The following is a 10,000-nucleotide window of genomic DNA, read 5'->3' on the forward strand; positions in this document are numbered from 1 at the left end:
TGCACACACACACCCACAAACCTAAGCCAGGCGTCCATTTGGCGACCAGTTCCGAGGGGAGGATGAACACCTGGGTTGGGGATGAGCCAACTGCCATAACCAGGTTTCGAACCCATGCGGGGTCGACCCTGGGGCTATATACGAAACGGTGTGTACATATAAAAATCCAATAATCACCCCCAGCAAGTAAGGGAAAGACCTCATATCCATACCACATCATCGTTAAACATCTCAGGCCATCCAGGTTGTCGTTAAACATAGACCATCTCACAGTTTGTATATGAGGTGCAAAAAAAAAAATCTTCGTTTACGATATAGGTCGATGCTCATCCTTCTCACCTGCCATCTTAAAGCAGGGTAATAACCTGATGCCAACGTTCGAGCACGCACTAATTTGCCTCATAAACTCTTAATCTATAACCATGTTCCTAAGATATTGCACACATTAGTGTCCCTCGGGGGGCGGGGGGCGAAACTTTCTCTCGTATATGCCTGCGTTGATATGGATATTTCTTTTTCTCTCTAATTATTTCATTTTTTTTTTTTTTTTTTGAGGTTCAAAAACGTTTCGATCAAATTCAGGCAGATGGAGTACGTGCAAGGCAGTTCATAGGATTTACCTTATTTCGCGACGGTTACAAACTCGGGTTCCCTTCATCATAATACATGGGAGGTGGGAAAACTTTGTGTTATATTGTGTTATCGGTTACCGGGCTCCACCTGCAGGAGGTTATACCACGAGTGAAAAGTCACATTTGACGAGGCTGCATCGTTGGGAATGCCGTCTCATCAAGGAACTTCTCAACTCACTTCAAAGGAGTCTACATTTTCCTGCTATTGAAAGTAGCGCAGCCCTGGGCTGCAGGAGCCTTTAGAAAGGTCCTGGGTAACACCAGGACTCTTTCATAGAAATTGGTCTTGTGGTAATGATAGATAATAGATGATATCTAACCTGAACCTTATCATCATTGGATGTGTAAAGTTAGATCTTGGCATACGCTATGATCGCCAGCATATCTGCCAGTGAAACACAACTACAGTACAAGTTGACCTAGTTAGCACTGGGTCAAGGCTGACCTAGTTAACATTGGGTCAAAACTGACCTAGTTAGCACTGGGTCAAAGTTAACCTAGTTAACACTGAGTCAAAGCTAACCTAGTTAACACTGGGTTAAAGTTGATCTAGTTAACACTGGGTCAAAGCTGACCTAGTTAACACTAGTTCAAAGCTGACCTAGTTAACACTGGGTAAGCCAAGTGAGGCAAATTACAATAAGACACATGAAAAAATAGAGATAGGTACTGGAATCTTATATGTGTATATATCTTTGATTATTGTTGGACAAATGTACTGAACTAAGTCTTTCATTGCGATTCAGTCATGAGCTGTATACATAATGAGAGTGTATGTGGTCGTAGAATTTTAGTGACGATGACGGCCTTCATGACCGTGGCAGTTTACAGGCCTACTGAACCAACTAACCAGTCAGTCAACCTTAGCTTAGAGATCTAGATAACCAGTGGAGGCAAACTGTCCAGAGATCTAGATAACATGTGGATGCAAACTCTCCAACGAGCTAGATAACCAGTGGAAGCAAACTGTCCAGCGGGTTAGATAACCAGTGGAGGCAAACTGTTCAGCAAGCTAGATATCCAGTGGAGGAAAACTGTTCAGCGAGCTAGATAACCAGTGGAAGCAAACTGTCCAGCGGGTTAGATAACCAGTGGAGGCAAACTGTTCAGCAAGCTAGATATCCAGTGGAGGAAAACTGTTCAGCGAGCTAGATAACCAGTGGAGGCAAACTGTTCAGCAAGCTAGATATCCAGTGGAGGAAAACTGTTCAGCGAGCTAGATAACCAGTGGAGGCAAACTGTTCAGCAAGCTAGATATCCAGTGGAGGCAAACTGTTCAGCAAGCTAGATAACCAGCGGAGGCAAACTGTTCAGCAAGCTAGATAACCAGTGGAGGCAAACTGTTCAGCAAGCTAGATATCCAGTGGAGGCAAACTGTTCAGCAAGCTAGATAACCAGCGGAGGCAAACTGTTCAGCAAGCTAGATAACCAGTGGAGGCAAACTAGCTAACTGACAGGAAGGTCTTTTGAAGTTCCTTGAGCATCCAGCGCGAGAGAGGAGTTGGGTATAACTCAACCTACCGACTTGCTTTGCAAATCATCTTCTATTTCTTTGTACCAGACGGGTTAGAGACGTCCCTTAAGAAACACTTCACCGAAGCTACTGCATGACTGCAGGTGAAACAATATGGCAACATATCAACAAAATGTCCAAAAATCTAAAATATTTCAGCTCCACATGGCATCTCAAGCTGTGTCTGTACATTTACTGGACTTCGTTCGCCCGATATGTAAATGCACAACTTAATCAATGGATTCAAAAGCAATATCAATAACAGCAAGTGGGTTTCATCCCCGGGGAATATTCTGATATCATAGATGAATAGGTAAAAAAAAAAAAAAGAGTAATATGATGCACAAAAATCCAGCCAGTTGACAAATCTCTCTTTTTGTTTGTATCCACATATGTTGTCACGGAGGTCCTTTAAAACTTTCGTAATTATGCAAATGGATGGTCAAGGGGGATGTTTTTTGCCGTTAGCCCAACCTCCCACCTCCCCCTGAGCACGTCGGTAAGATCGTTGAGCGACACGTAGAGGCCCTGAGGACGACGATATGATCCTCGAACAAGACGGTATGGACTTGAGTACGACGGTGCGGCCCTTGGTTATGACGGCGGTAGCTTGAAGTTAATCGGGAGTTGTCCTTAGAGAAATGTTGATTATCAATTAGAAGAATTTCAATATATATATATGTATATAATCAGCGCATCTCAGCGGGAACATATATTTTCCAAGCATCGACCTTACTCATTGAATAGCTCTCCTTATGAATCATCATCTGATGCCAAAACTCTTGCCTCGTCATACACTATTACTGAACAAGTCTGTCCAATATACTAAGCTCAGTACGAGGTGTGGCAGCAGAGCCCACCTCGGAGGATCTCCCAGCGGTGTACAGGTCAGCGATGCACACGTCAGCTTCCTCAAGGTCAGCGGGTGACTGACTGACCGTGTGGAGAACCCAAGCCAGGGAGAGAGGAGGTTGTACCACACTCTCTGGTGCTGTGGAGGTTGACGGAGATGATCGTGAACTGCTCTTCCCAAGGCGGTCTTACTTAGTGTGGCGTTAGGGTGGAAGCCAGTCAGCGATAATGGTCACACACCAAGGTCAATATCGAGATAACAAGGTGAAAGTTAGAGTGGTGGATTCCCCTTGCGTGTCTGTGGCACTAGTTAACATGATGTGAAACAAAGCCGTCCGTCACCTACTTCTGATCTGCCGTCAATCAACTGTTGCAACAGTGTAGGTGAAGTAATCGTGTTAGACCACGCAGCCAGAGAAATTACATTGAATACGCTTAACAACTGTGCGAGGAAAAGGAATATGCATAGATAAATGGTAAATGTAACGTTACTCTCAAGATTGATATATATATATATATATATATATATATATATATATATATATATATATATATATATATATATATATATATATATACCAATATATATATATATATATATATATATATATATATATATATATATATATATATATATATATATATATATATATATATATATTCCCTCCCTCTCAAAAAATACACCTATGAATCGTGAATCACTTAAACTAAATATTCACTTAAGGTCACGGGGCTGGAAAAGAGGAACTGGTGGCTGCAAATGAAAAGTTTTGCCGGATGTGGTGAGCAAAGGCTGTGAAAATCCAATTACGCGGCGAGGAGAGGCCCTTCAGAGCGACACTTCGCCCACGTCAGCGTCAGCAGGGCTCTCATCTGCCCTTCATACCTCAAAAATTCTGTCGGGCGAGTGTCATGCCGCCCCTGGCGGAGCCACGGTGAACTGTAAGGACTATAGAAGACTGGTTATCCGCTCACAGCTGGGAAATCATGACTGTGTCTCATGACGAGAATTACCATTGATTGGTAATAACCCCCCCAGAATTTTATTGCCGTCTCCCCCTCGAGGGGTGAAATCAGTAGGTACTGAAAATTTCATTAACCTCTGCTCAGAGCTCTGGGTATAATTCATTTATCGCTGATCTATTCACTGATTGGTAAATGAAATTTGAAGCCATCGTGATGAGATGTATATTGATGAATTAGTGATCAAGGCGTTTAGAAAATGGTGGCGTTCAGGGTGAATAATTCCTCCAAAAAAAAGAAAAAAGAAATATTTCGTTTTACCATGACTCTCGGTAGTCAACGCACTGAACGAGACACCTTGCTTGGTACAAGACTTCTAGAGACTCTGGTCACGATACCATTGTGATAATTCGTCTTTTTATGATTACGATTAACATTATCACTTGTCTTATTATAATTATCATGCACGTAAATTACTTTTTTTTACTGATTACAGTTAATTTATAACAGATTCCAACTTTACACCGCTTCTTGCAATGACTTAATTCATTGTACTGGGTAATGATACTTTGTCTTACTTGAAATATGTAAAAATAATGATAAATGTTCATATGATATTCATAAGTGATCTAGAACTATGCCTGCACTTACTAAATTAAATATCCTCTTTACATAGAATCATACGTAATATAGAAAATGGGAGCTACTGTCTCATTTTCATAACGAGAAAAACATAATGTAACTTTTACACTCCTTCTTATGTCTCACACATTACGAGCGTCGTTAATAACAGCTGTGGTGCAACGTAAACATACTAATAGCTTGGGTCGTTTGTCAAGCATGAGTAGCTAGATGTAGAAAATGTGTCCATCATGATCAGCTGTCAGTGTAAGTCTAGCTAGCTAGGTTACATAGCAGTACATCGCAGACAGACAACCCCCGGCTCGACATGTAAAAATATTTCCTTAGCCTTTTGCATACGACGGGAGAGCTGGGCTGTCGCGAAGACGATGTGTATGACAAAGGACTTTCTCCTCCTCTTCCTCCTCCTCCTCCTCCTCCTCCTCCTCGCTTGGGAAAATCAGGGCTCGTAAAGCGCTTAGAATATAATGCTGCAGTAAGGCCAGCTCCCGGGAGGGGGGGGAAAATATCATGCGACACACTCCCTCCGCCATAGAGCTTTAGACGCAGCTTAATTCATCCTCATGGTGTAGGGTTGAATGAGGAAGGCTCGCATGAGTGCACTGACCGAGGGGCAAAAAGACGAGCAGACACCCCGTTGTGATTGAGGCTAGACACTGTGTGATGTTAGTCATGATGATGATAGAGAGAGAGAGAGAGAGAGAGAGAGAGAGAGAGAGAGAGAGAGAGAGAGAGAGAGAGAGAGAGAGAGGAGAGGAGCGGGTAGACAAAGAAGAAGAAGAAAAAAAGACGTGGACAAGAGAGAGAGATTGGCAAAAAAGAAAAAGCAAAAAAGTTAAGTTTATTAAGATTTTTAGGAAAAATATAAAGACTCGCATGTGATTTTTTTCAAAACAATTTCGTTACGGTGACGATCATTCGAAATGGCACCAAAAATTGTTGATCCAAACCATTTCGATGTATGACGATGATCATCTGAAAACCTCTGGCCAAGTTTAAATCACGTTGGGTTTCCGAAGAAAAATACAAAATACTGGAAAATAAGAAAAAGAGAAAATCTTTTCAGCTTCACTAATAGACTGAAAAAAGACTTCAAGTATTTTTCTCTTTTTTTTTTTTTGAGACATAGAGCCATATATGATGCTCGACGAAGGCACACACCAAAAAAAAATGACGCTAGAAATTTTGCTTTTTTCCAGTTATATAAAATCGAAGCTGGGGGTGCGCGGGGGGAGGCGCAGCGTGTGTGTGTGTGTGTGTGTGTGTGTGTGTGTGTGTGTGGGTGAGGGGAGGAGGAGGAGAGTAAACGAGAATTAAAAAAGTGTGTCCCCAAACCTTTCATCCATGCAATTAAACTATCCCGTGAACTTTGTGGCCAATGCTCAAAGAATTTCACTTTTCTTTTTTTTTCTTTTCGAGTTAATAGTACTTCAAAAATTGACGGCTTTATTCAATATTTTCTTTTCTATAAATGTAAAAGAGAGAAAAAAAAACTATCTCCCAAATATGACGTTCGTGATTTCAAGGGGCCGAGGTGTTTGTTTCCTGTATTCTCTTTACCGTTTTTTTTTTTGTTTTTGTTTTTCTTGTCTCCTGCTTTTGCTTGAAAAGTTATTGTCAGTAAATTTCTAAGGAAATTGTTGTGATGGTATCAGAAATCACATTAACTGGTCACAAAATCAGAGTTTTTCACGATATATGTGTGCACCATTTTCCGATGGGAATTTTGAGGCGCGCATCACCGTTTTGAAACACACACACACACACACACACACACACACACACACACACACACACACACCAAACACAGACACACAAGCACACACACACACACACAAGCACACACACACACACACACTTACCGTATTAGGTACACGGGGCTAATTTGTCAATTCATTGTTGTCAGCTCCCATGGAGCTATGTACACACGGTTCTCCGTGGTGGTGAAGTGATAAGTGTTACTGACCATGAGTCAGCATCGTCTTTCTCCGGGATCGGTTCCACTTAAGTTTGAATCCGAGGAGCGTTAGTCGGCCCGCACGCAACCCAGGTGTTCATCATCTCGGAGCTGGTCAGTAAAAGGAAGGGTACACGACTCAAGCTGGTGTGTGTGTGTGTGTTTGTGTATATACATACATAGATGTTAAGACGTAGTATATATATATATATATATATATATATATATATATATATATATATATATATATATATATATATATATATATATATATATATGCGTATATACACGATTGGGATTGTATGTCTGTTTGAATGTGCATGTTTGTATATTTGTATGTGAATATACAAGAGTATGTCTACATGCGGATGTGTGTGTGTGTGTGTGTGTGTGTGTGTGTGTGTGTGTAATACACATCACGTTTAAACCTGTAATTCTTTGTGTTTGCGTGCGCCCGTCTGTTTATATAATAGTAATACAAGGATATATAGATAAATCGTTTGTGTACAACACAGCAATTTGGTGGCTAAAGAGAGTTTAATAGAAACTGATAGGCTGGCACAACTGGGACACATGATTAAGGTACAAAAGTTATAATCCTAATCTAATTTCCTGTCAGCTGACTTATACCGTTGCCCGCCAGACCTCAGATGAAGTCATATTAACCGTTCTTCAATTATCTTGATGTATAATGTCCAGGAGACTTTTTTCTGCATGGAAGACATTAGAATGAAAAATTAATAATATACATCTTTTTTGTCAAGTACTTTAACATCTCGAGGGTCCTTGTTGCAGATCAGCATATATATATATATATATATATATATATATATATATATATATATATATATATATATATATATCCCTGGGGATAGGGGAGAAAGAATATTTCCCACGTATTCCCTGCGTGTCGTAGAAGGCGACTAAAAGGGAAGGGAGCGGGGGCTGGAAACCCTCTCCTCTCGTTTTTAATTTTCCAAAAGAAGGAACAGAGAAGGGGGCCAAGTGAGGATATTCCCTCAAAGGCCCAGTCCTCTGTTCTTAATGCTACCTCGCTAACACGGGAAATGGCGAATAGTTTGATATATATATATATATATATATATATATATATATATATATATATATATATATATATATATATATATATACACTCATCTCTCCTGTTCCTTTTTAGATTCCTCACCATTCTTCAATAAACTCAGACTGGGATGGGATATATCTCAGTGGGGTAGACGAAATCTGGTTAAAGGTAATGCCTCCACTATCCAGCTAATACCCATCTCTCCATCGAAAATTTCTCTCAAATCTCCTCCCGCCTCTGACGGTTTTCTGTAATTCCACCTCGAGTCAGTGAACTTAATTGGGATTACCGTAACATCCGCTCTATCTTGGAAACCCCACATGACGGAAATAGCTAAGTCTGCTTCTAAGAAACTGGGTGTCCTGACTAGATATGGAGATTTCTTTTCTGAACAGTTGTTCCTTTAACACAAAGGCTTAATCCGTCCTTGTATGGAGTACTGCTCTCACATCTGAAGTAGTTCTACCTCTACGTCCTTATCTGAAAGTATTGAGTAGAAAATGGTCCGACTAATAGGCTCTCACAGGCTAACTGGCTAACTTCAGTCCTTGACCCGCTTGCCCTACGCCGCAATATTGGTTCACTGTCCCTTTTTTTTTTGGGTATTATTTTGGTTATTGCTCCAGAGAGCTGGCTGCTTGTGTGCCCCCACCACTAGCTAGAGTACGCAGTATTCGGCAAGCTGCTGCGTCACATGACTATTGTGTGGCCATTAGCAACGTAATGGTGGGCCACTTTCATAACTGTTTCTTTCCCTACATGTCGAAGCTTTGGAACACTCTACATTCTCATGTCTTTCCCAATAACTATCATTAGGCACATTTCAAAAGACAGGTTTTTCACTTTTTCCAAAATTCATAAATACTTTTCCTTGTCTCTTCTTTTTCCCTTTCATTAGCCTCTCTATATTTCAATTAAGGCCTGGCCTTGATATGGACTTTTGTCCATGACTGGAGACTCCAACTTAAAGAAAAAAGGTACTCCAACTTCGTCATAAGTTGGGGTGTTACTCTCTCACTGAATCGCTGAATTCTTTCTTGTCTTTTTCCTTCTTGTACATCATGTTCGTCACTGGTCGTATTAGATTTTCAGTGGCCATTAAGTAGATGGGATTATCCACGCGGGCAAAACATGTAGAAAAACTGGTTACGATCCTATGAGCACTTTTCTTAATCTACCTCTGGGAGGTTTAACTGATCAGTTGATACATGAGAGCATGACAGTCAGTACGAGAGACCAGTCGTCTAAGAGACGAAGCTTCCCCGCTTACACGATGAGGAAAGTGCGAAAGCTGTGGCGGGGGAGAAGGACTGTGACAAATGAAGCCTTCACACGCGTCATCCACCCAACTGTTCAGGGACGTCAAGGAATTAAGTAAAATGCGGTGTGATGAAATACAGAGAGTATCGGGAAATGGAAAATTTCTGTTATTTACAAGTGTCAAGGAATTTCCCAAACTTCAGATTAATGTCGTATTGAAATATATGCGCGAAAATACCATTTCTTCTTCTCCTCGCAGGGTATCGGAACCGATGGAATGTAGTTTGATAAAATTAAGTTATCCTCCACATTTTTCTATTCTATAATCCTACGTTAAGATCACTCTTGCAGAATTAGGAGATTAGCGGCATGTAAAAATATTTTGACCAGGCTTAAAAGTTACACGTAAAAAGGCCGGGAATTATGTGACGTATTTATCAGGTAATTCCCAAATGGCTTTGCGTGTTCCCTGGCCGTGCGTCACTGTGAGGCTCAAGGGAATGGGCTGATGATTAATTCTCATGAAACACCGTTTCTTATTAAGGAATAATGATAAAGACCACAATATGTGAGACAATGCACATGCGAACTTTACTAAGCACGGTCGAAAATCTTTCAGCTTAACTAAACCATTGACTGCGTTTCATAATCATGTCACTATTCAATACTCTTTTTTTTATAACTGATCATTAATAACAATATGTTTTCACTGTAATGAAATGGGACTTTGTCTAGTTAGGGAAACTCTGGCCAATGTCATCATGCGAGGTTAGAGTTCGCGAGGTCATCTAATTCTTGGCAAAACTTTTTGGTACAACAGTCATGAAATATATACGTCTTTTTTAACCTCTTCATTACAGGTCTCCTTGCCCTGGTAAGCGACACATCTGGGGCATTTCGATCTCAGACGTGTGTAGCCAGGCCATATGAGACAGACGCAGTACGGGAGAGTAAAAACCCAACTCCAGCTGAAGTATCATGTATGGTCATACGTTGAAGAATGAGTCAGTTATCTGTTTGGCATGAATGAGTTGATGTACGTGCACTACCGAGTAGTAATACCTGACTACTGGCAGCATGTGACGGGCATCTACCAT

Source organism: Panulirus ornatus, chromosome 9 (assembly GCF_036320965.1).
Source record: "Panulirus ornatus isolate Po-2019 chromosome 9, ASM3632096v1, whole genome shotgun sequence".
Lineage (NCBI taxonomy): Eukaryota > Metazoa > Arthropoda > Malacostraca > Decapoda > Palinuridae > Panulirus > Panulirus ornatus.